Genomic DNA, 24,301 nt, shown 5'->3' with positions numbered 1-24,301 from the left:
AACATCATTTCTTGCTGAATTCTTTAACAATATGAACGAGCTATATGTGGGTATCACTGAGACCATTCCAGTTTCCTGATTTTCTCTTTGTTCTTCCAAAATTATCTTTATTTTGTTTAAACTCAAACAATTACACAATGATGTCTCAAAAGTAAACCTTAACTAAAACATTTCTTCAACAAATTTGGAAGGCCAGTGTGTATGAGAGAAACCTAAAGAGTGATTCTTAAGTGCAGGAAATATTTGAATTTTAAAATATAAGAATGCAAGACATAATGTGGAAGAATTTTATTCTTTTCTTCCAGAAAAGTCTCCTAAACCATGATTGGGGAAATGAATTTCATGGCTTTAAATAGCTTCATTTTTATAACATAGAACCTTATCTACAATGACTACTCAGTGCTGTGTCTCTCAAAAGTGGAATGTTTAATTTTAATTTTTTTCCAGTACAGAAATCAAACTCAGTACTGCTCTAAATCCCTGGCCCAGAATCTTGAGTGTAAATTCTGCTTCCAAACAATTTCTATGTCCAATAAAGGTGTGTGACTAACATTTGCACAAATAACCAGAAGAAATAAGAAACAGAAGTCCCAAAAATATTACTTTGAATCTCTAATGTACATTTATAAATTAACTCTGGAAAGCAACAGTAGTTTGATTGCTGTATTCTGATGAAATATTCCTGGGAAAATCACAGGACAATCATTTCTTTCATATTTATATATGTGTATGTATATGTATATATATGTGTATATATATATACATATATATATGTAAAATAAATGAAGCAGGAGGTGATGCAAGTTAAAGAAAAATGAGATTGTTCCAATTTTCAGGCTCTTGTTTATTGGCTATAAATATTATGAACTAAAAACAAACCCCAGGCCATTACTCATATATATAGATAAAAAGCAGCACAAGAATATGACCAAAGACCTGAACTTGGGAGCAAGAATTGCAACATCAAAAGAACTCCACAGCCCTGGTAACAGCCATGTAAGAGACACTTGTAGATTTCTCTCTAGGATATATGTTTTATCATTTGTTAATATTCTTACTTATGAACTCAATAAACATTATTGTGCAGCATCAGTATGCTTCCTGGGATTTCAAGTGGATTTTATCACTTGCTGTGATTAGGAAGTAGAAAGGAAGAACTCTACTAAAAAACTACTTAGTTTTTTATTTTTTATTTATTTATTTTGTTTGTACTGGGGATCAAACTTGGGACCTTCAGCTAGCGAGGCAGGCTGCAGAACCACTGAACCAAATCCCTGGTGCAAAATATTTAGTTTTTTGAGAAAAAGGGGACCAAACTCAAACTTCCAGTTTTATTTGTGTATGTTAGCATACAGTGGGTAGTTCTGGTAATGTCTGGCAAAAGAGTAATTGAAAAATGAGGAATTCCATTCATAGTGGGTGGTGCAAAATTATAATGTGTGTGAAGACATTTCAAGCCATAGAGTCCAGAAAACATCTTTTGTAATATTAATTTAAATTCACTTTATAAGAAGACTGGCTTAACCAATACATCACCTCCTATTATTATTTAATATACCTAACTGTAAACATAGTTATATGTGTATTTCTAATTAATATACAGACTTTTTCACATACATTAGAGGAATAATTAACTCTTTATTGGAAATATTTTGGAAATATAAGAACTATCAAATAAAAACAAGAATTTTTTTCTAGATTCTGACCAGAGATATATGAATCTACAACCACTATTGTTTTAGGCTGAATAACTTTTTAAAATACACTTGAGTTAGAAACCAATTTCTTTCAAGAATTTTTGCATTGCTTCTTTTACCTCTTTATCCCTCAGACTATAGATGATCACTTTCAGCATGAGAATGGCAATGGTGTAGAATATGGGCATCTCCATATTGTGCTCTGAGGCATAGCTGGAACTGGTCTCACATATGTGAAGAAGATTGTCCCAAGATAAATGGACACTCTGGCTAGATGAGAGTCACATGTGGAGAACACTTTCCACCTTTCTTTGGCAGAATGCATCCTCAGAATGCCCAACAGGATGAAGCCATAGGAGATGAGGAAAATCAGGATGGTGAGCACATGAATGGCACCCACAAAGTAGAATAGTAGAAGCTGGTTTGTGTGAGTATCAGAACAGGAGATACCAAGGAGGGGAGGGACATCACAGAACATGTGCCTAATTTCACTGGATCCACAGGACAGGCTAAATGTGGCCACAGTATGTACCATGGCATGTACAATGCCACTAACATGGGATGCAATTATCAGTGGAATATAAACTCTGGCTGACATCCTTACTGAATACAGCAGTGTGTCTTAGATGGCCACGTAGTGATCATAAACCATTGCCACCAGGAGAAAACACTCTGTGTTCCATAATGCAAAAAAGAGAAGCATCTGTGTTGCACATCTAAGAAATTAAATGGTTTTATCTTCTGTCAGAAAATTTACCAACATTTGGGGGGTGACAACTGTAGAGTAGCAGGCATCCAAGAATGATAATACACTGAGAAAATTGTACATGGGTTTGTGGGGCCAGGTATCATTGATGACCAATGCCATCAGACCCCAAATTTCTACCAGAGTAAAAAGATAGACTTCCAGGAATAGGGAAAACAGGAAGACTTCCAGGTGGAAATCATGTGTGAAATCAGTCAGGATAAACACAGTGACTTCGGTCATGTTCCTCAAATGAATCACTTGTGAATCCATGGGTTATTTTTTAGCATTCCTGATATTTCAGTTATTATTTACATGTTGTAAAGGCAATATCTGGTGAAGATAAAGTGTGTTCCATCATATTCACCCATTGGTATTTTGGAAAGGCAACAGAAATGCTTGTAAGTGAGAGAAACAGGCAACAATGAAGAAATCCAGACCAAATCATCAATTGCTGTCTTCAGTTACTCGAAGTAATTGCTATTTGATTGTAAACTAAATGCATCTTATTAAAAGAATCCGTCCATTTAATTTTCTGACTTGTTGGTATTTTCTCTGAAACTTCTTCACCTGCTCTCACATTGGCTTTTAAGGGTCATAAAGATGGAATAACTTTCCTGGTTTTCATTCACAGAATAACTTTCTTTATTGCTATGAGCAAATTAAATGAGATCTATGCTTACATTATCAGATTGAGTTTAAGTGAGAGAAGAAATGTGGGAATCATTGAATAAATGTTCTTAGTTAACTAGAAAATCTAATGAATTGCTTTTATATTTTGTTTGTCAATGAGCTTCCTGCCTGACCAAAACCGTCAAGCCAGATTTTCTGACAATTATTTCACCCTTTCAGTATGTGAGGGACTGTGAGGGATAGAGTGAGAAAGAATCTTCTTAATTCAGATGCATCCTTTTTATTTCAAAATATAAAAATTCAGTTTTTTAATTTATTTTTTAGATATTGTGTTTCACTTTTCTTTTTTGAATCAAGATATTCTCATTTTCCAATTTGGGCCCCTGTTTTTAATTTTTAAGCCATTGTATGGCTTCATGTTATATACTGCCAGGCATCTCAATTCCTACAATAAATATTCATTCCATGTCTGACTTTACATGTTTGAGATATACTTGTGTATAAAATTCATAACCATTTCTTCAAAATATAGATGATTTGAAGTTTCTAAATCTACTCTATATTAATAATACCAATTAAAATTTTACAGAAGCTATAAGAACGTTTTATACTACAAATTTGACAGATGCAAAACTGACAAAAATACATACCTTGAAATTTCTTACACAACATGAATAATTTGGAAAATCAAAGAAAAATCATTCCCTCACTTCTCAAAATCAAAAAACATAAATTAAATCACAGGTTAAAAATACTGAGCTAGCAAAAATAGAGAAATTGATATAGCAGCTACCTCATTAGTAAGATTCTATCAAGGGTAAAAATTGTGTGTACATTACCTTGTGAAATATGCACATCAACTTGAATGTAACTGGTTCTGTGTCCTTGTATTGATGAGAAAACTGGCCCAGGTAGATATAGAAATTGACTCAATGATGCATTTAGTAACAGAGCCATATTCAAGCCCTGGTTTCTGAGTGCACACAATGCTATTTTCTCTTTGCCATACTGCAGACTCATTGTGATATACTGAAATTCAGAAATCATCACCTAAAAATAGTACAAAATCATATCTCCATGCATTTGAATTTATTTAAAAGCAATAAAGTTTAAAAAAGACTGTGAAGTTTAAAAAATTAAAAGCTAAACAACCTACTTAATACATTTTCTAACTGGTAAATAAATTTAAGTCTCTTCAAAAGAAAAAGTTCCAAAAATATCATCTAACCAGTGGCCTATTAAAATGTAATTTTTCTCCATTTTTCCACCTGCACAAATTATAATTCTGCTATTCCCCTTTTTTATGACCATTTTTTCAGAAAAATTAAAGCAAATTCTTCATTCACTCCTCTATTGGCTGATATTTTTAAGAAATTCTGCCTATTTTCTCTACTATATTTCTGGAAAGGAATGGGATTAATCTGTAGTATAATCTCAAGTTAAGTCCTTTCCCTTTGATTAAAATACTAACATACTTTTAGATTCAAATTCAAGACTATAGATTGTAAATATTTTACAAGCAATGGAAACCATCTCCAATTATCACCAGAAATGAACTCCTCACTGAATTAAAGCTAGGTAAGGTGGTTTACATTTGCTTTCTTATATCAGGATCTTGAGGTCCTCTTGAAGTCCACAGGGATGCTGCAAAGAACTACACAAGAACTTTCTTCTTGGATACAAAGTTACCAACCTGGTATTTTTTTTTTCTGCAGTAAATGACTGAAGGATGTGGAACAATGATTTACATGATAAAAATGTTTGCATGAATGTATATTGGTCTCTGATAGAAGATGTAAAATGTATATGCATAGAGCTGGCAAGAAACTACTTCCAGACTTGATAGTATATAAGTACAATTGGAATGATAACAAAAATCCAGTTTCCTTTTCTTGGATATATATCCTGCTGAATTCTCTTGATATCTCGGAAGCATATATATTATCTGATAATGTGAAAGCAAAAGTTAGGATGAATAATCATTGCTTAATTGTCAATGGAATTGTTTTACTTATTCCTTTGCAAATGAAATTCAGTTTACATTATTTTCTCTAACATACCTTCGTTTTAATTAACATAATCTTTCATAATGTAGTCACATGCTCTTGAACTAAATATCCTCTTGATTTGTAATACAAACGTATAGAAAAAACTTTTAGGCTGATTTAAGTTTTGTCTGTCCTCTTTAACATTTTATTGACTGACTTTAAGGGAGATGTATAGGTTTTCCTAATATGAGCATGTTTCTATTTCTGCTTTCTTTCCTCCTGCTTTAGAAATTCCCTACTATGGTTACTAAATTACTCTTTTAACACATCCCACTCATTATCTAACCCCTTATGTTAAATTAAATGAAAAGATTTCATAATGCCATTTTCTTTTATTTTGACATAATTTCACACATTCTGTATTTTTGCATAAAATTTCAATCACTTTTTTTTCTTGTGCATTACCTAAGTGCTCTTTTTGCTCCCTTTCAACATTCTGAAGTACATTGTGCTATATATACCTGACTTTTAAAATACTGTACTGAGGAATGGAGTGGAGAATGATTTGGAGTAGGAATATTTACTAACAACTCCTGCATGTTCAAGAATCTCAACTAACCATGCACATAGATACAGCTAAGGAATTTAAGTAAGTGCACAGTATCTGGCTATAGCACAATACAATGGAAAGCAAAAAGGAACATAGGAGGAACAGTTTTCCATTCCCTGCAACACGCCTTGAACAACTTAAGGCAATACAGTGCAGAGATAGATGACAACCACTTGAGACAGGGAAGTTAGCATAGGACTTTGCCTTGCACCCCTCTCTCAGGAAAACCTAATATTGAGGAGAATCCCAAGCCCCAAAATCTATGCCACTTGCAGACTGAGGTGGAAGACAGTTATGTCCTCCTGTAAGGAAGTCTTCCTGTAAGAAGATGGATCTTCTGGGACCCATTACTCAAACTTCCTTTCACTTTGAGTCCTGTGGCTCATGTCCATGGAAGGCTCCAGAGAAGATACACAAACTGTAACTCATGTAAAAGTGCACTTTTCTCTGAAAGAACTGTATGAGTTTCATAATTTACAAATTTGACTTCACAAAATATATGTGAGAATTTATACTGAGGGTGGGGTTATGGTGGAAATGATCCACCGTTAGGTCACAGTGAATATATTTACATGGGCCTACCAAGCAGAGATTCTGAAATTCATGCTGCAGCTCAAAACATTGGTAAAGTTATAAGAATATGACTTGTCAGACAAAACCATGAGGTAGCCCACACAAATTGAGTTAGAAAGGATCTAACTGCTTTAAAAAAAAATCCATAGAAAATATGACTCAAAGGATTAGGGAGATTGGAAATTTAAATAGTGGAGCTGTCTTTCAGGCCTACTAAATCAGACCAGTAGGTGCACTTTACACATCTATCATTATAGTACTTGAGAGGTTGAGGCAAGAGAAAGATGGGGAGTTAGCAGACAGCCTGGGATACACAGCAAGTTCAAAACCTGCCTGCATAGCACAGCAAAATCCTGTTTCCAAAAAAAGTGAATACATTACTAAACATGATGGTAACAAACACATTTTTGAGAAGAGTTCCATCCCTAGCATCCTTGAAGGTCTGTTTTATCTTTCTTTTCTATAAGAACCCATGGTGGTGAATCTCACTATTTAGTAGAAAACTCTAAACTCAGGGAAAGTAATTAGGATATAAGTATTAGTGGTCAAGTGTCACAAACCTCAAAGTCAAAGTAGTTGTTGTTGCTGTGATGGGGACTGAGATTAATGGAACAATCAATAACCAATCTATGTGCATCTACCATGTTGGCTAGTTGATCATGGCTTTCCTAGATAGAAGGATGACTAAAAGCCTACTCAATCATTTCTTGATCAGTATAACATGAGAATTCTAGGGCAAATGGACAAGTGTCTAACTTGGCACAATTTTCTGGTATTTACTAAGGATAGGAAGAAAGTTAAAGTTTAGGCCACATTGCTTGCATTTGAAAACATTCTGTCATGTATGAATTCTCTTGTGTTCAGTGAGATGGGAGCAGCGAATAAAGGCTTTACCACATTCCTTGCATTTTTAGGCCTTCTCTCCATTATGAATTCTATGGTGTTGAGTAAGACTTATATCATGTCTGAAGACTTTGACACATTCCTTGCATTTGTAGGGTTTCTCTCCAGTATGAATTCTCTGATGTTGACTAAGGACAGAAGAATAGCTAAAGGCTTTCCCACATTCTTTGCATTTGTAAAGTTTCTCTCCATTATGAATTCTTTGGTGTAGAGAAAGTGTAGAGCAAGTACCAAAGTTTCTACCACATTCTTCACATTTGTATGTGTTCTCTCCAGTATGAACTATCTAGTGTAAAGTGAGGTTTGAATGCTTATTAAAGGCTTTGTCACATCCATTACATTTGAAAGACTTCTCTCCAGTATGAATTCTCTTATGTTGAGTTAGATTTGAACCATGAGTAAAGAATTTGCCACATTCTTCACTTTTGTAGGGTTTTTCACCAGTATGAATTCTCTGATGTGGAGTAAGGTGTGAATGACAGTTAAAGGCTTTGCCACATTCTTCACATTTATATGGCCTCTCTCCAGTATGAATTCTCTGATGTATAGTAAGGCATGAAAACCAGTTAAATGGTTTGCCACATTCTTTACATCTATATAGCTTCTCTCCATAATGAATCCTCTGATGCTGACTGAGGTATCAGCACTTATTAGAAGCTTTTCCACATTTGTTACATTTGTAAGGTTTCTCTCCACTATGAGTTTTCTCATGTCTCATAAGATTTGAAGAACTTTTCAAAGCTTTACTGCATGCTTTACAACTGTAGATTCCTATATCCAGATTTTGATTGGGCAATAGTGGATGGGTAAATAACATCCCATATTCATGAACACTGTTTACCTTGTTATTGGGAAGACATATTTGTTGATTACAGAATAAGGAATCATTCATGAAAAAACTAAACTAATCACATTTAGGAATTTGCTCTTCATTTTTAAATTTATTGTTTAACAAAATGAGTGGTTCGAAATTTAATCCAATGTTACATTTAAAACTTTTCAAGTGAGGAACTAAAACATGGTCTGGTCTCAGTCTTAGATTTTCCAAATTTCTTTTGAGAGAAAAGGCATGTTTCAAAACTTGATGTGAATATTCACCTACAAAAACATCTGAGTCTGCAAAAGCAGCAGATACAAACTCAGTTTTTTCTGAAATGTTGTATGTTCATCTCTGCTGGCAGTGAAGTTTTTTCCTTCTGTAGTTATCATACATTTATAACATCCATTATAACATGCATTCTGATCTTCATGCTCACCCCTATTTTCCCATTCTTTTTTAAAATATAAGTTGCAATGTTCACAAATATTGTGCCTCCTATTTGTTGTATTCTGGAATGAACATTTTCTGCCCTATTTTGATGAAATGCCTTGGGAAAAATAAGAAGATACAGCGGTGAAGGGAAAGACTTGGGCTGTTGCTATGAATGTTCTGTGAGATCACTGGAGAAGGATTCTTAGAGGATTTAACAGTATGATGAGCACAGGGCTGGAGAGGTTCTCCTGGGCATACAGGCAATGTTTCTTGTCTCTTCACATTACAGGGCTCTCTGCTTTGCTCTAGAAAAGTGATCCTGTTAGGCATAGAGCCAGCAAAACCTAGGGATACCAGGTTTCCATAAGTCTTTAACATCGCATCCCTATACATATTCTGCTGAGCAGCATCCAGGCATACCCACTTCTCTGGGGAGAAATCAATAGCCATGTCACTTAATGTCAACAGTTCCATTTTTGGCTTCCAGGGTTCCAGATATCTTCTTGTGTATCTCCCACACCTAGAGGTCACAAGGTGACACAGTCTAAAATGGAGTCATGTGTGCCAATAGAGCCAAAGACAGCTTGTGAAGTATATTGCCAAGATGGTGGGCCTACACTTTTTAATATATCTCAATAGTGTTCTCTTTGATGGCTGAACTAATTTCATTTAGCTTATTTTCTAAGTTAAATTTCCATTACTTTTTCAGATTTTAAGTACATCCTGTGTGATACTATAGATTTCTATCACTTTAAGGTATGTGCAACACAGATATAATCAATTTCTGTCATTGGCATGTGGTAAAATTGTGATAATTGAATAAAACTATATGTTATTGAGCAAAATAGAGCAACCAGCATGTCCAAAGGCTACAATGGTTCTTAGCATGTCAGGGTAGAGGCAAAAAATAACATCTGTGGGAGTCAAATCCTTCAAAGAGTCTCTAGAATGAGGTAATACATTTAAATTAGTGATGAAGTCTAAGTCTAAACAACGTGTGGCTATATCAATACATGGAAAATAAAATTATACAAGTAACAATTATATATTGACAGCAAAGTTTAATTAATATGGATATCACTGAACAAAGTGATCAGAATATGGGTGACACAATTAATTTACATTGAAAAACTCTACTGGAGAACAGATAAATGCTTTATTTGGAAATTTTTGAGATTATACAGCACAATTAAAGCAGAAAATTTTCCTTTTCAGTTTCAGAATGAAGGAAAATTGATTCAACATGAGGTCTACTCACTTCTAAATATTTACATCATTTATAGAACAGTACTTTGCAAAAAGTCTTTGCATCGCCTCTTTGACATCTTTATCCTTCAAACTATAGATGATGGGATTCAGCATGGGAATGACAATGGTGTAGAATATGGACACCACCAGGTCATGCTCCAAGGCATAGCTGGAACTGGGTCTTATGTACACAAAGAGGATTGTCACTTGATAAATGGTCACTTGATTAGGTGTGAGCCACACATGGAAAACACTTTACTTCTCCCTTTGTCAGAACGCATCCTCAGAATGGCCAACAGAATGAAGCCATAGGAGATGAGGATGATCAGGATGGTGACCACCTCAATGCACCCCATGAAGTAGAAGAGTAGAAGCTGGTTCCTGTGAGTATTAGAACAGGAGCCAATGAGATGAGGAGGATATCACAGAACACATGCCTGAATTCACTGGATCTACAGAAGGACAAGCTAAATGTGGCCACAGTATGTACCATAGCATGTAAAATGCCACCAGCATAGGAAGCAGTCATGAGTGGCACATAGACTTGGGGTGGCATCCTTACTGCATACAGCAGTGGGTGGTAGATGGCCATGTAGTGGTCATAAGCCATTCCCATCAAGAGAAATGACTCTGTGCTTCCAAAACTAACAAAGAGGAGCATCTGTGCTACACATCCACGGAATGAAATCAATTTATCTTCTGCCAGGAAATTAACCAACAGTTTTGGAGTGACAACAGTGGAATAGAAGGTGTCCAGGAATGATAAAACACTCAGGAAATAGTACATTGGGTTGTGAAGTCAGACATCCCCAATGCCCAGTAACACTAGTTCCAGTTTTCCTATCAGAGTAAATAGACAGATTTCAAGAAACTCTAAAAATAACACAACTTGCAAGTCCCAATCAGCTGAGAAACCCAAAACTATGAACATGGTGACTTCAGTCATGTTCTTCAGATAAACCTTGCATGTGTCCAAATCTGATGATGATCTTTCTATTTTAGCTTTTATTTACAGGTTCTAACATGAATTTCTCTTGTCCTTGGAGTCTACTCATCCATATCTACATGTGTTTCTAGAAATGCATAACAATTTCCTTAGTAGGCACGGGATGACCAGTGGTAAAGAAATTATACCCACATGGATGCATTTTGCTGTATAAGGAAAAGAAAGAAATAATTTAATTCATTTGTTGGCTGAATTTATTATGCCAAAATACTGTACTGCCTTTAAGTATGGGTTTTGTGTCCATTTATTTTTGTTACATTTTCTACTATCTGCTGTGAGATGATTTTAAAATTCACAAAAGTTAATATAAGAATATTTAAGCTTCAAAATATTATAGTGGAAAGCATCCCTCATCTTTGGATTGCTATGAAGTACAAGCAATGTCCCTCTTTTTTATTGTTTTGATGGGAGCAAGCCAGATTATATCAGAAGCTGTGTGGGATCAAAATACGAATAAATTCTAAAATCATTTATTTTTTTAATGTTTCCAACTGAGTAGAAAAAGGGATTTTACACTTCCATTTGAAATTTTCATATGAGATTACAAGAGAAATCATTTTATGCCCTTCTCTGAAAACTGTTCCCATCAATAGAACATGAGATCATAGCCTGGAGATAAATACACTTTGTTTCCAAAGGAAATCACTGCCATTTTATGTTTAGTTCTTTACTCAAAATATGTATCAAATAATAGCCCTTATTTGACTTCACTAGCTTTTTGTATCCTTATATTCTTTTAAATTTAACTTTGTAATATGATATGTTTTTCAATTTATTTGCTCAGTTTACTTTCAAAATCTTTGAAATAATTCTGGGATATATTTTTCTTGAAAAAATGAATTGTTGCTATTAATGATATACTGTAATTGATTTTGGCATTTTTAAATAACTATGAGATAAATTTCACTTGAAATTTTTACTTAGAAGAAGCCATGGCTAAAATTTAAAATATTGCTAGATAGTGGTATTTGATCTCAGAGATTTTTCCTGATATCCTTATAATTTTTCTCATTACACAGGCACAATTAAGAAAAATGCATAAATACAAAATTAACAACAAAAAATTTAAAAGCCACGTTTCTTACTGAAAACTTCAGTGTTGGAAACACAGTGAAATATTGGGTCCAGTCTAGTTAACGAGAAGTTCTTATCATGGAGCTGGTATTTTTCTTTCAGTATTTTATAGAGGAAAAAACTATTTATAAGGAGTAAAAGCCTTGATGTAGTAAGGTCTGGGATGGTTTCATAAACTTACAAATGATTTACAGTCATGATCTAAAACACAGGAAGTCATGATCTGAAGTCATGATCCAAAAAACAGGAAGACAATAAACAATGAATTCACACTACTGTTAAAGCCATGAATGTATATTATTGACTCCAAGATTCAGTAGCCATGTTGTTTGTAATATATATAATAAATACCTCCATAAGTGGGAGACAACAGAAAAAGCAACAAAAACTATGCTCATTATATTCTTCACCAAACCTATATATGATTCATAAGAGAACACAAATATTTTTAATAATGTATAAATTTTATTCCAATACTAAATCAGCTTTATAAAACAATTGATAAATAATATATGTAAAAATCAGTGGGTCATTCAAATGTCACAAAAATACATTTCTGTTTAAAAAAAATTTATTTTCTCCTTCCAGTTCATCTCTCAGCTTTGACTCCCCATCTCTGAGTCTCTCTCTCTCTCTCTCTCTCTCTCTCTCTCTCTCTCTCTTTCTGTCTCATACAGAATCAAGGATGTACTTCCAAAATATTTATTATAGACATTAAGGACAAACAAGAATTAAGCAGATAGGGAAGGAAATGTGGAAACAAATTTGGAAGAATGTACTAACAGGTGATCTACTAATGGAATCCATTACAAAACACTTTGTGACAAAAGTACACAGGAGAAATTTCACATACATTAGAATCAAACATCAATTTCCTGATGTGAATTACATTTGGATCCTAAGATCCCATTTTAATAACTTAAAGACTAACATCCTTGGAAGGTTAAAAAGTCTCCTCTTTTTTTTTTTAATTAGAGCACTTAAAATTTGTCAAAAATTATCATGTACCTTGTTGAACTTTATGAAATTTTGATTATATATGAGGGGCACAGATATGAACTAATACTTCCAAATGTTAACTTATGCAATGAAATGAGTAGAGATTTATAAAATCAAACTTCTAATAAAGGCTTTGAGAAGTTAACAGACTCCAAATCAGAAGAAAGGGATTTGTTCTTTTTCTTTATGCATCCATTTGTTGTACAATAGCAAACATATTAAAATAATGTTTTCCTGAGATTTAAATCTAGTAATTCCCTCTATTCTGATTCACAAGATATTTTAAAATTAAACTTCGTCACAGTATCTTGCCTGTTGACATGTCAGTAAAATAATAGTCTGTTTACTAATTTTCTCTGATCCTCGTGTCAATGAAGTATTCTATGGAACACTTGACACCTGTAGTCTTCTCTGTAACACAGGAATGCAGCCTACATGTCAACGTTCATTTTATTGCAGATTATGTCTCAATTGAGTTTTTGTCCCTTTGACTGGGGAGATAGATTTTACCAGGGATTTAGCTCAGTGATTCCGGCACCTGGCTCACAAGCACAAGGTCCCCAGTTCGATCCCCGGTACCAAAAAAAAAAAAAAAAGAATCACGGTAATGAAATGGGACAAGGTTTAGCTCCTCGTCTGAAGTCCACTTCAAACACGTTTTCCATTATCTAATATTTTAGGAAGTTAGAAATGGTTGTGTTTATTTCTAGCTCATTTCATTTTAGGAGAATAGAAAGGTTAGAAAGACTGAAGTATAGATACCGAATTTTCATTTCACAGAATTTGACTAGTCTGGAATACTAAAATAAAACCTGTGGTCCAGAATTACAAGTAATTAGAAGTTAGTGATACACGGTGATAGAGTTACTAACACTCGGTTCTCTAAGGAAAAGCTGTGATGCAGCTGCCGTTTATTATTAAGTGTTGGCACAGTGTTGGGAATTTACTCTGCATTATTTCACAGCACCTACAAAGTGAATTACATTGACCAGAAAACTGAGGCTCAAACACAGCTGCAGCTTTCTCAGCCACACAGTGCACACCACAATACTGAAAATAGAGTCCCTTAGCAATCACAAGATTAGTGCCCTTGCACATTTCAATATTGGAAAGAAACAGTTTAAGTAGCCCATGATATTTTCCAAAGAACATTGAGGTTGCTTCTATCTCACTTAGCTGACTAGTAAATAAATTTGAATTTGTTTCTAATTTTTATTAAGGAATTAAGAAAATAATCCCCTAATCAAATGTATTCAATGGCTGGTGTAGAGTTTACTTTCCATATAATTATTTTTCCTAAATTTCACATATAGTCCTTTATTCTAATACTGCTGTTCTAGCTCTTATCTTTTATCAAGGAAATTAAATCAAATTTCTATTTTGCAGCCCTTTGACCAAACTATGAAAAACTTTTTCCACTTTTCTCTGAAGTTCTTTAGAAAGCCTAATACTTAGTTTTTATTTTATTAGAATCCTTTGTTAGATGCAAGTATTAAGGTTCATACTTTGGTTTCAAGTTGAAGGTTATAACTTCTAAAATATTCTGTAAATGATGAAATCCTTGCTTCTTACCTGTGAAAATGAATGGCTCACTCAGTAATGTGATGCAATGACTACATGTACTTGGGATTTTATTAACACATTGGGAGCTCCTTTTTCATCCCCAGGTATGCTTTGAGGTTCTTTTCTGTACAGAAAATTATCAAGGTTTTTTTTCCTCCCCAAAGTTGTCAAGTGACAGATACTAGGATAACAAACTACATGGTTAAAACTATTTCACGAAGGAAGTTTGGCCTCGGGTTAAAAAAGGATAGCTCAGTGCAAAAGAAATCTGATGACTTAGGATATAGTCTGAGGTCTAATTCTAACTATCCATGTGATACAGCATTGATGGTTAAGTTCTCTGCAACTCAGTTTCCTCTTCCTGGGACTATAACTTGTGAATTCTCTCAAAATCCTGAAGCAGATGCATAAATCAAATAATATCAGAAATGACTTATCAAAGAATGCATGTTATTTAATAAGTGTACTGTGGTGACTTAAATCTCTGTGTTGTTTATTGTTTATTTTAGTGTTTTTATGTTGTTTATTGGTAAGAGAAATAAATTTAAGGTCACTGAGTATTTAATAGAAAAAATGGAACCCATGGAGAAGTTGTATCGATAGGGGAGTTGGAGCAGTGTACAGATAATTGTGATATCAAATGTAACTAAACATCAAATATTGGAGCTCCAGCAGATATTCACATCAAAATTTTAAATGGGATAATGACCTGTTTTATCTTATGGAGCCCATTTACTAATATATAGAATGGTAGTTCATTAGATGCATAAACAGAAAACCAATCTTTTATCTAATTCCTGGATTCTGACCTCTGTGTCCAGAGTTTTGAATTAGTGGAGGGAGTCCATGAGAGAACAAGAGTGAGAGAGTGAGAGGAAGAGACAGAGAGAGAAGGAGGAGAGAGAGAGAGAGAGAGAGAGAGAGAGAGAGAGAGAGAGAGAGAGAGAGCACAACTGAGGCAGTAACAGGGAGGAGAGAGAGGGAAGGAAAGGAAGGAAGGAAGAAAGAAAGAGAGGAGGACAGCAAGAAAAGAGGGAAAGAAGGAAAGAAGGAAGGAAGAAGGGAAGAGGAGAGACAGGAAGGAGAGAGGAAAGAAAGGAGGGAAGGAAGGAAAGAAAGAAGGAGAGATGATACCAGCAATTCAACTGTGAACAACTGATCCTGATCAACTAAATGCAATCCTAGGCTACAGATTTATTTCTAATCAACATTAAAGTATTTTTGCATAAATGTGCAAATTGTTTCTTTATTTGAAAATTTAAATAAGCTGAGTCCAAGCAATCTTGAAAAAGATTAAAGTTGGGACATTCACAAAGCCTGAGATTTCTTAATGCAATGCTCAAATAATCAACAGTGAGGTACTGGTTGGAAGTAGGCATCCTGTTCAGTGGAGTCCATTAGTATTAGGAACAGATCCCAACCATGATTACTCAGCTGATTTTTGATGTAACTGTGGCTAATCCGTGTTGTCTCATCATTCTTTAAGGTGGCTGACAGAATAATTCTTTGTCATTTTGTGTTATTTATTTCAAATACTAGTTCTGACATCCCCTCATAGAGTCATAGCCCACACCATTTCTAAAATTTGTCTGAACTCTGCCACTTTCATACTTTCTCTCCTTTGTCTTTGCTTCTCTTCAGGGTGTTTATAACATAGCAATTAATTTCCTGTTTCTCTCTAACATGGTGTGTTCTCAAAATTAAATTTAAAAATATAAAGACACGAGTAATTGTCACAATTATTCCACTACTCCAGATTCAACTTGCTTATTATGTGTTGAGAAATCGTTCACCAGATGGGGGTTTCAATCCCACCTGACATTGAAGAGCATCCAGAGAAATGAAGCAAGTACTTGCTGAACTCCTTTGCTTACTGCTGGAAACTAGAGTGTCTGTGTTTACTGTATTCATGTACACACTTCAGATGTACTACACGAAGAAGAAGTCTGTATGTTCATCTCATCTGAGTGACCTTACTTCAGTTAATCTTTGAAAAACAGTGTCTCTGTTCTGGTTTAGATCTGGGGTGCCCTCTTAGGGCCTCCTGCCTGCTTGGGTGGGCCCTTTGGAAGGTGATGGACTCATGGGCCTTACTTGCTGCTATGAGTCTGGTCACAGGGCACATGACCTGAAGGGGTAAATATCCCTTCCCAGCTCCTCTCTGCTCCCTCTGCTTCCTGAGCTCCAAGACATGAGCAGCTTTCCTCCACTGTGCCCCTCTGCTACCCTGTTCCTTCCTTGGAGCAGGCCCACCATGGACTGAAACTATGAATCATAATAAACTTCCTCCTTTGTGCTGTCAGGAATTTTGTCCCAGCAATGAGGAAAATGAGACACTCCTGATATATGTAGTCCTGCAGAACTGTATATTGTTGATGTCTCCTGCAAATAATTATGATATTTTGTACATTTCTTATGACTTTGGATAATAACCATTTCAATAAGTACACAATTTGGACATTTTCACATCACAGGCTTTAAATCTGAACAAATTACAAGTATAATGAAATTTGATTACAGCCATTCCATTTGGCACATCTGGAAATTATACCTTGTGATTTTACACATTATAATTTATCATTTATGCTGATTAGTTGTAACATAAAATAGGTTATGTTGAAAATGAGAGGGCTGGTCCTCAGTGGAGTTCTAACCCAGTGTCAGACTGTGATATAAAAATGTCTCATGTCTTAACATTTCTTTTGCAGTGCTAAATCATACATTTCTTTTTTGAGCATGAGTTTTAAAATTTTGTTTTGCTTTTAGTTGGTATGATAATGAGGCAGGTGATTAAACCATGGCAAGCTGACTGCAGGATTAGGCATGAACTGTCTACCCTCAAGACCTGTCAAATCACAGCTAGGATGCATGTGCAGAGCAGCTTTTCAGCCCTGTTTGAGAGGTCCGGATCTGATGTTGGAAGAATAAAACATATAAAACATGGTGCTGTTGACTTCATCACCCCTGTCCTCTGGCTTATGCAGTGGCCCACCTAGCATGCAGGGCATATCTTCTCTTTCTTCATAGCTCTTCTTGCACTTGAGCCTTCTTTTTACTCTCCTTCACTTTTTTTCTCCTTACTTTATCTTGAACTTTTACATTCATTGGTTGTGTCATTCAAAGCTTTGAATGAGACACCAAGAATCTGGAAAGGACTGCTGGGCACCTCACTGTTAGATGACAATAAGAAACTTTAACAAGAGACCTTCCTTCTCAGAAATGCTCAGTGTGCAGTGCAGTATCGCTAACCATGAGAACAATGCTGCACACCACATCTCTGGATCTCAGTCACCTTCATCACTGGAATTTCACTCCTATTGAACATCAAATCCTGTTTCCTCCTCCTCTCAGATCTTCACAATATCATTGTACTTCTGGTTTAAGTATTTGATTATTTCAGTGGGATAAACAGTGATTTTCTGTCTGTTCCTGGCTTATTCCTCCTGGTATAAAGTCAAGAATAACATAATTTCTACATTTCCAATATTTTGAATAATGCTGCAATGAACATGGTAATTCAGATGTCCCTTCAAGATCATAAATTCAATTATATTGAATAGATATCAGATTGCTGTATGGTGTGGTAGGTAGATTTTTAAAAGTTTGAAGCCTTTATACTCTTTTGTATACTGGATATGTTTGTACATTTTCACCAACAGTATATAAATGCTTCAGTTTCTCCATATTTATATGACTACTTATTGTCATTCTCCATTTATTTATTTTCATAATGTCTGTGCTAACATGTGGAAGATAATTTTTATTATGATTTTTATTTTCATTTTAACATCTCCAGATTACTAAGAATTATCTTAATATTCAATCTTTCCAAAAATCTCAGATCTCAGTTGAATGTTTTCAGAAATGGAGAAATCAATCCTAAAAAGTCATTAGGAGGGTCGGGTATTTAGCTCAGTGGCTCCAGTGCCTGCTTTGCAAGGACAAGGTCCCGAGTTTGATCCCCGGTTACAAAAAAGAAAATAAGTCACAAGGAAACACAGAAGATACCAAAGAACAAAATCAATTTTGAAAAGCAACAAAGCTGGAGTCATCCTACTCACTGTTTTCAAATATGTTTACGAAGCTATATAATTAAAAGTGAATAAAGAGTATGTTGTTGGCATACAGAAAAAAAAATATATATATATACATTTGGACCACATTTGAGAGACTGGGATCAACCTCAATTACCTGTGCTCAACAAATCTTTAACATGAGTGTCAAGGCCAAGAATACACAATACACAAAGAGGAGAGGGTAATGTCTTCAGAGAAGGGGCCAGGAAAGCCAAATATGGAGATGTGAATGTATGGAAATAGACCTTGGTCTCACACGATACAGAAAAGTCAGTCCAGACTATATTAAAAATTTGAACATAAGACCAAAAAGAATATTTCTGAAAAAAAAATTGTAAGGGAAAAGGTTGAGTCTTTGGGCTGAGCAATAAATTTTCTTAATACAACACTAAAAGTCAGGAATATAAAAACAATAGGTGGCTTTACAACATATAACAATATTATGCCTAATAAAGGAACCAATCAGCAGAGGGAGGAGGCAAACTAATAAAGTACAAGATAGGAAATATATTTTATTTATTTATTTATTTATTTATTTATTTATTTATTTGGTACCGGGGATCGAACTTGGGTCCTTGCACTTGCAAGGCAGGTGGCAGAACCACTGAGCTAAATCCCCAGCCCCGGAAATATATTTATAAACCATGTATTTAATGCGAGATTAATATTGACAAAAAAGAAATTCTTAAATTAATAGCAAAAATATTTAATTTATAAATAGACAAATGACTTGAATATTATTTTCTTTAAAAAATAAAGTGGCCAACAAGTCTATACAAATATTCAACATCACAAATCTAAAGTATTTTAAACAGATTCTAAAGAATATTGTTCATCCATTAAGTAGGACCATGTAAGGCCTTATTCCAGAACTATTTACATTTATATTAGGACTTCCACCACATACTGCTATTTTGAACCAGCAGATAATTGGAGTTTATTCTGCAGGGAGTGTGGTTTGTGAGCCACACCACCTGCTGCCTCTGTGGCTAGAAACAGCCTCAACTAGTCCTCATCACAGTGTAAACTAGTCCTCATCAAAGTGTACTCAAACCTGATTCTGCTGTTTCTTGGAAAAGACAGAATTTCTGATAATTTGAAGAATGTTTCAGAAGACAAAATCTAAACCTGTAAGGACATTTTATTGTACTAATCATTTTAATTACTAGACAGCCTAGGTTAAAGTGCAGTTATTATTGACTATTCCATATGTAAATCACATGTATTTCTCAAACTCTGGTTTACTCCGAGTTCTGTGTAGGAAGTAAGCACCAACTATTTTCTGGAAAACAAGATAAAATACTGAATTTATATGTACCTAGGTAAATAAGAGAACTCCTAGCTGTGTGCACATGTTCCTCCTCCTGATAGAGACAAATCAAAGTAGAGATCAACATGAATCTAACAGTGGATCATAAGAAAATGTTTGACATTGTCAGCTCTCTGGTACATTATATTTCAGGAATAGGAAAGTCATTTGGTAAAATTCATGTCATACCTATGTAATCTAGTAATCATTTCAGATGTTACATATCTCATAGCATTTCTCTAGTTTGTTTGTTTTTTGGTACTTGGGATCGAACTCTGGACCTTGTGCTTGCGAGGCAGGTGGCGGCAGCACTGAGCTAAATCCCTGGCATGATTTCTCTAGTTTTAATCCCTTAAAAATGTCCAAATAATCAAGACTCAGGTTTTGCTTTATTTCCCAGATGAAAGGGAAAAGTTGTCTTAGACTCTTCTGTAGAACCAACCTGTCAGCACATTCTTCAATTAAAGTTATTTGAAGCATTTAAATTTAAAGATAGGGATAATATAATTCCTTTAAGTTGTAGGTGTTGAATATTTGTTCCCAGCAATCGCAAAATAACAAAGTATATACAGGCAATTGTATTCATACATAATATGCATCAGGAAATGAATATAATTGAATTTAAGAAAACATACAGCTATCCTCTATCAGAATTCATAAGGTTAGCAGAATTGCCTTAAATTATCATACGTTTGACAAAAATTGTATAATTTCTGAAAGACACTGCTGTGATCCCAGTAATTTTTAAACTTCTATAGAGCTGAAATTATCATAAACTAATTTAAATGAATTGAAAATTTTATGCACGAAGAGACAAAATGTATTACCAAGAATCCCAGCAACTAGCCAGGCATGGTAGTGCAGTACTGTTATCCTAGTACTCTGGAAGGCAAGTTCTAGCCTTGCCTGGGTAACATAGAAACTTAGAAAGACCATGTCTCAAAATAAAGAATAAAAAGAAGGCTCACGATGTGGCCCTGTGTCAAGAACCTGAGTTAAATCCCCAGCCAAAAATATAAAATGATATTGCAAAATATAAAATTAAGTACTTTAGTTTTAAAAAGGCAAATGTGATAGCCATTTCTAAGCACAATTAATAGAATTATTAAGTTAAAATCCACTTGCCTTAAAATTTACCATTTTAACTCTTGATACAATTACCAGATTCATGATGCTATGTAAGAACCAACTTTCTCCAGTTCTAAAACATTTCCATCAATACCAAACCTCAGCAAGTAATGTTTCTCTTTTCTTCATTTTCTTCAGTCCCTGTGTTACATCTCTATGTATTTTTTTAAAAATTCTGAGTATTGCATATAAACATTCATATTAAATGTGATATTTGTATCCTGGATGGTTTGAACTAAAAATATTTTTGAGATTCATACCTCTTAGCATGTTTAAAAATTATTTTGTTTTCCTTAAATCTACATCCTTAATTTCCAACATGTGATACAGTAGAGTAAGTTTCCAATTTACAAACAAGTTCCCATTCAGGGGACATGTCCATAGGTAGGGTTTGTTTGTGAGTCCTACAAAGTGAGTCTCACACACCTTTGTCACAAATATACTATGTGAAGTATAAAAACACCAAAACACATTCATAAACACTGTAAATAAACCATCTTTACTTTTACAGCTACCTTAAAATGGTAAGGTAGAAACAGGGGCAACTTCCTCAATTTTTCACATCTGTGAATGTTCCTGATGTGATCTCTCTCTGTATCTGTGAAAGTTTGCAACTATAAGGTTAATAAATCAGGGACTTACTGTAGTTATAGACACAACGTTTCAAAGCACATTCCCGAAACTTATTCAGTCTTCCTGTGTCCTCATGATTATTTATGAACAACTCCTCATTTCTCCCAAGTCTTAGCCTTTTGCAACTTGTACCCTTCTATCTGCCTCTCTACCTTTGGGTATATTGGATCCTTCATGCAATTGGAGTTGTCTCTAGCATCTGTCCTTCTGTAACTGGGTAATTTCATTTAACAACATGTTCTACAGATTCATCTATGTTATCACATACTGAAGGATTCATATTGAAGACTAATTGATGTTTCATTGTATCATAATCCACATTTTATTTACCCATTATTCTATCAACAAATATTTGAGCTTTTATCACATCTCAGTTATGTTGAATTTTGGTACAATAAATATGAATATTCAAATATATTTTTAAGACTCTAGTAGTAATTCTTTTATCTAAAACACAGCAGTTGGGTTGCTGGGCCATTCAGTCAATTAATACATGAGCTCACTGGGTATCCACACTGTCCCTAACAATTAGAGGACCATCTACCTCCAGACATTTCATTAAGCTCTCAGATGCTTTAGGGATAAACAACCAATTGCTTGGCATCTCCTCAGGGATAGTCTCAAAAGGTTAAAAAGAATCCACAAATTTTCTTCAAAAATCATTGTTAAGAAACACATGGGAAAACCAGGAGAGAGTTTTAATTACAGGTGACAGATAGAAGCTTGCAGGTATTGCTATATATTACCAACATCGACACAAATGGTCAGTTTGATAAGCCTTTGCCATCTAAGGTAGGTGACCATGTGTGACTCAGTTTGTGTGCTTTTTCTTGCCCCGTAAGGTCCTGAGAAGCAGTAGGAACTCTCGGTTCTTGAATATTTTCAAATACTTTGAGAGTATAAGTACAGGAAAATCACGTATGCTTGCATATAAAACATTTAATTTTCGGCATTGTGAGTATGTATATAGAGGTATATATATTTGTTTAATGTCCTGTCTACATGAGACCAAAAGCGATATGAGATGAAGCATAAATAAAGGGCCATAGAGATTTCCTGAAAGGCAGAATTTGAAACTCCAGGGATTCAATATCGCATTCTGACATCCTTCCAGCATTAATTTATTCCAAGTGAGTTTTTGGGGGGTCTTATAGAAATAAATAAAATGTAATGATTAGGTAAGTAGCTATATAAACATGACAGAGTTTGAATCTTGGAAGGTGGAGTTTCTCCTTCACATTAAGAAGTGAAAAACATTAGTTGAGGATTAAGAGTTTCCAGGGACCCAAATTTATTGCAATGGTAAAACATTTCCCATTTTGCAAAGGGGCTGAATAAATTTAATATTTAAAAAATAAAATTCAAATATTCAAAAAAGGTAATTAATTATGAAAAAGCAATTTCCCTATTCCATTGCTCTCCAAGGGAGGTGAGAGGAAATATTTTTCAATTTTCCTTACAGAAAAATAGGCAATTAAATTTTCATTGCTTTACCCTTCTTAACTTGCATGATTCCAAATTAAGCCAAACAAAAACAGCAAAAGAAAATTTATCTGAGTGGATTTATTAAAAGCAGTCTTCTAGTGTTGTGATTGCTAAATATTTTCCTAAGTCTAAATTATGAATGGTAGGTGACAAGGGGAAGGTACGACACCAGGTAGCTCCAGCAGGACCAGCAATATTCTACGTGACAATAAATCGTACAACAACTAAGTGATATTTACTCGGATTTATATTTAATTTTGTGAAACTTTGTAATTTCACTTCTTTACACCTAACAGAATATTGCTACTACAATTGTAATTATAAAGTGTGCCATTTCTCTTTTCTTTATTTTTATTTTGAGAAACATTGGTAAAATTTTTTACAGCAGTAATTACCTTACCTTAAATGCCATAATTTGTTTGTATGTTACTCTTTGAAATCTCTGGGCCTTTGAAGATATCTGGATATATTTCATTTTATTACACTTGTATTTCTATGCATGATGTCCTATCGTATTTATTTCTTATGCCTGTGATGTCCAGAAAGATTCCATATCACATCCAGAAATCCACATATATCTCCGAATTAGTGTATGTAGTGAATCTGTATAGTATTATGTGTCATAGTAAAAGTTTTGTGTACAGTCTTTTATACATACATGTATGATACATGGTAAAAATTTCATTTGTAACTCCTATGAGTATGTATTTTAAAGGACTAGGTTTTGAAATAGCTTCAACAATCTAAGCAACAATGTATTCATTTTGGAATTTATCATTAGAAAATCTAGATATGTCATGGGCAAATGTATCATGTCATTTCATGAACTATAATGAATAAGTACCACAGTGTGATTCTAAGTATGTAAATGAATGCAAACAATTAAAGAACAGTACCATCATTACACCTTTAGCTACCATGCACAGATTTCACAATATTTGGGCTTTATAATTTTGTGCCATGTATCTGCATCTGTATCTCTATCTGGCTCCCTGTTTATCTATTATTTCAGTTTCTTTTCTGTTTAGAACAAAGTTGTACCTTGGCTAAAGTGTAGGGCTGCACAATGGAAATAGTCTGATGGATGGTTTCCTCACCACCCTCTAAACACTAGGTACTAGGAGAAGTGCATGTCCTGTTAGTGACAATCAAGCTATCTCTAAATATGGAAAGTGTTTTTAGTGACTCAGAGCACATTTCTTGAGAACAACTAGTGTAACTACACGTTTACTTCTGGATTATCTCCTTGCAATGATGTATCAATATCACAAAATCTACCCTTGAATGATAAGATACACCTTAATTACACTAGGTCAGCAAAATTAATCTCTCATGTGAAAATACTTGAAATATATTACTTTTTCTACTGTGTCTATCTA

The 24,301-nt window shown here is 34.4% G+C and overlaps 2 pseudogenes; both read right to left on the bottom strand.

Moving 5' to 3' along the window:
- Positions 1-7,084: 7,084 nt before the first annotated feature.
- Positions 7,085-8,875, bottom strand: LOC147820732 (uncharacterized; annotated as a pseudogene).
- Positions 8,876-9,661: 786 nt separating this feature from the next.
- On the bottom strand, positions 9,662-10,598 carry LOC106008140 (olfactory receptor 5T9-like; annotated as a pseudogene).
- Between the last annotated feature and the right edge of the window lie 13,703 nt (positions 10,599-24,301).

The sequence above is a fragment of the Heterocephalus glaber genome, unplaced genomic scaffold, assembly GCF_053883595.1.
Source record: "Heterocephalus glaber isolate CG9 unplaced genomic scaffold, H.glaber_assembly_v1.0 deba00001805, whole genome shotgun sequence".
NCBI lineage: Eukaryota > Metazoa > Chordata > Mammalia > Rodentia > Bathyergidae > Heterocephalus > Heterocephalus glaber.
Note: the sequence above shows the minus strand (reverse complement) of the source record. Positions and strands in the feature narration are given on the sequence as shown.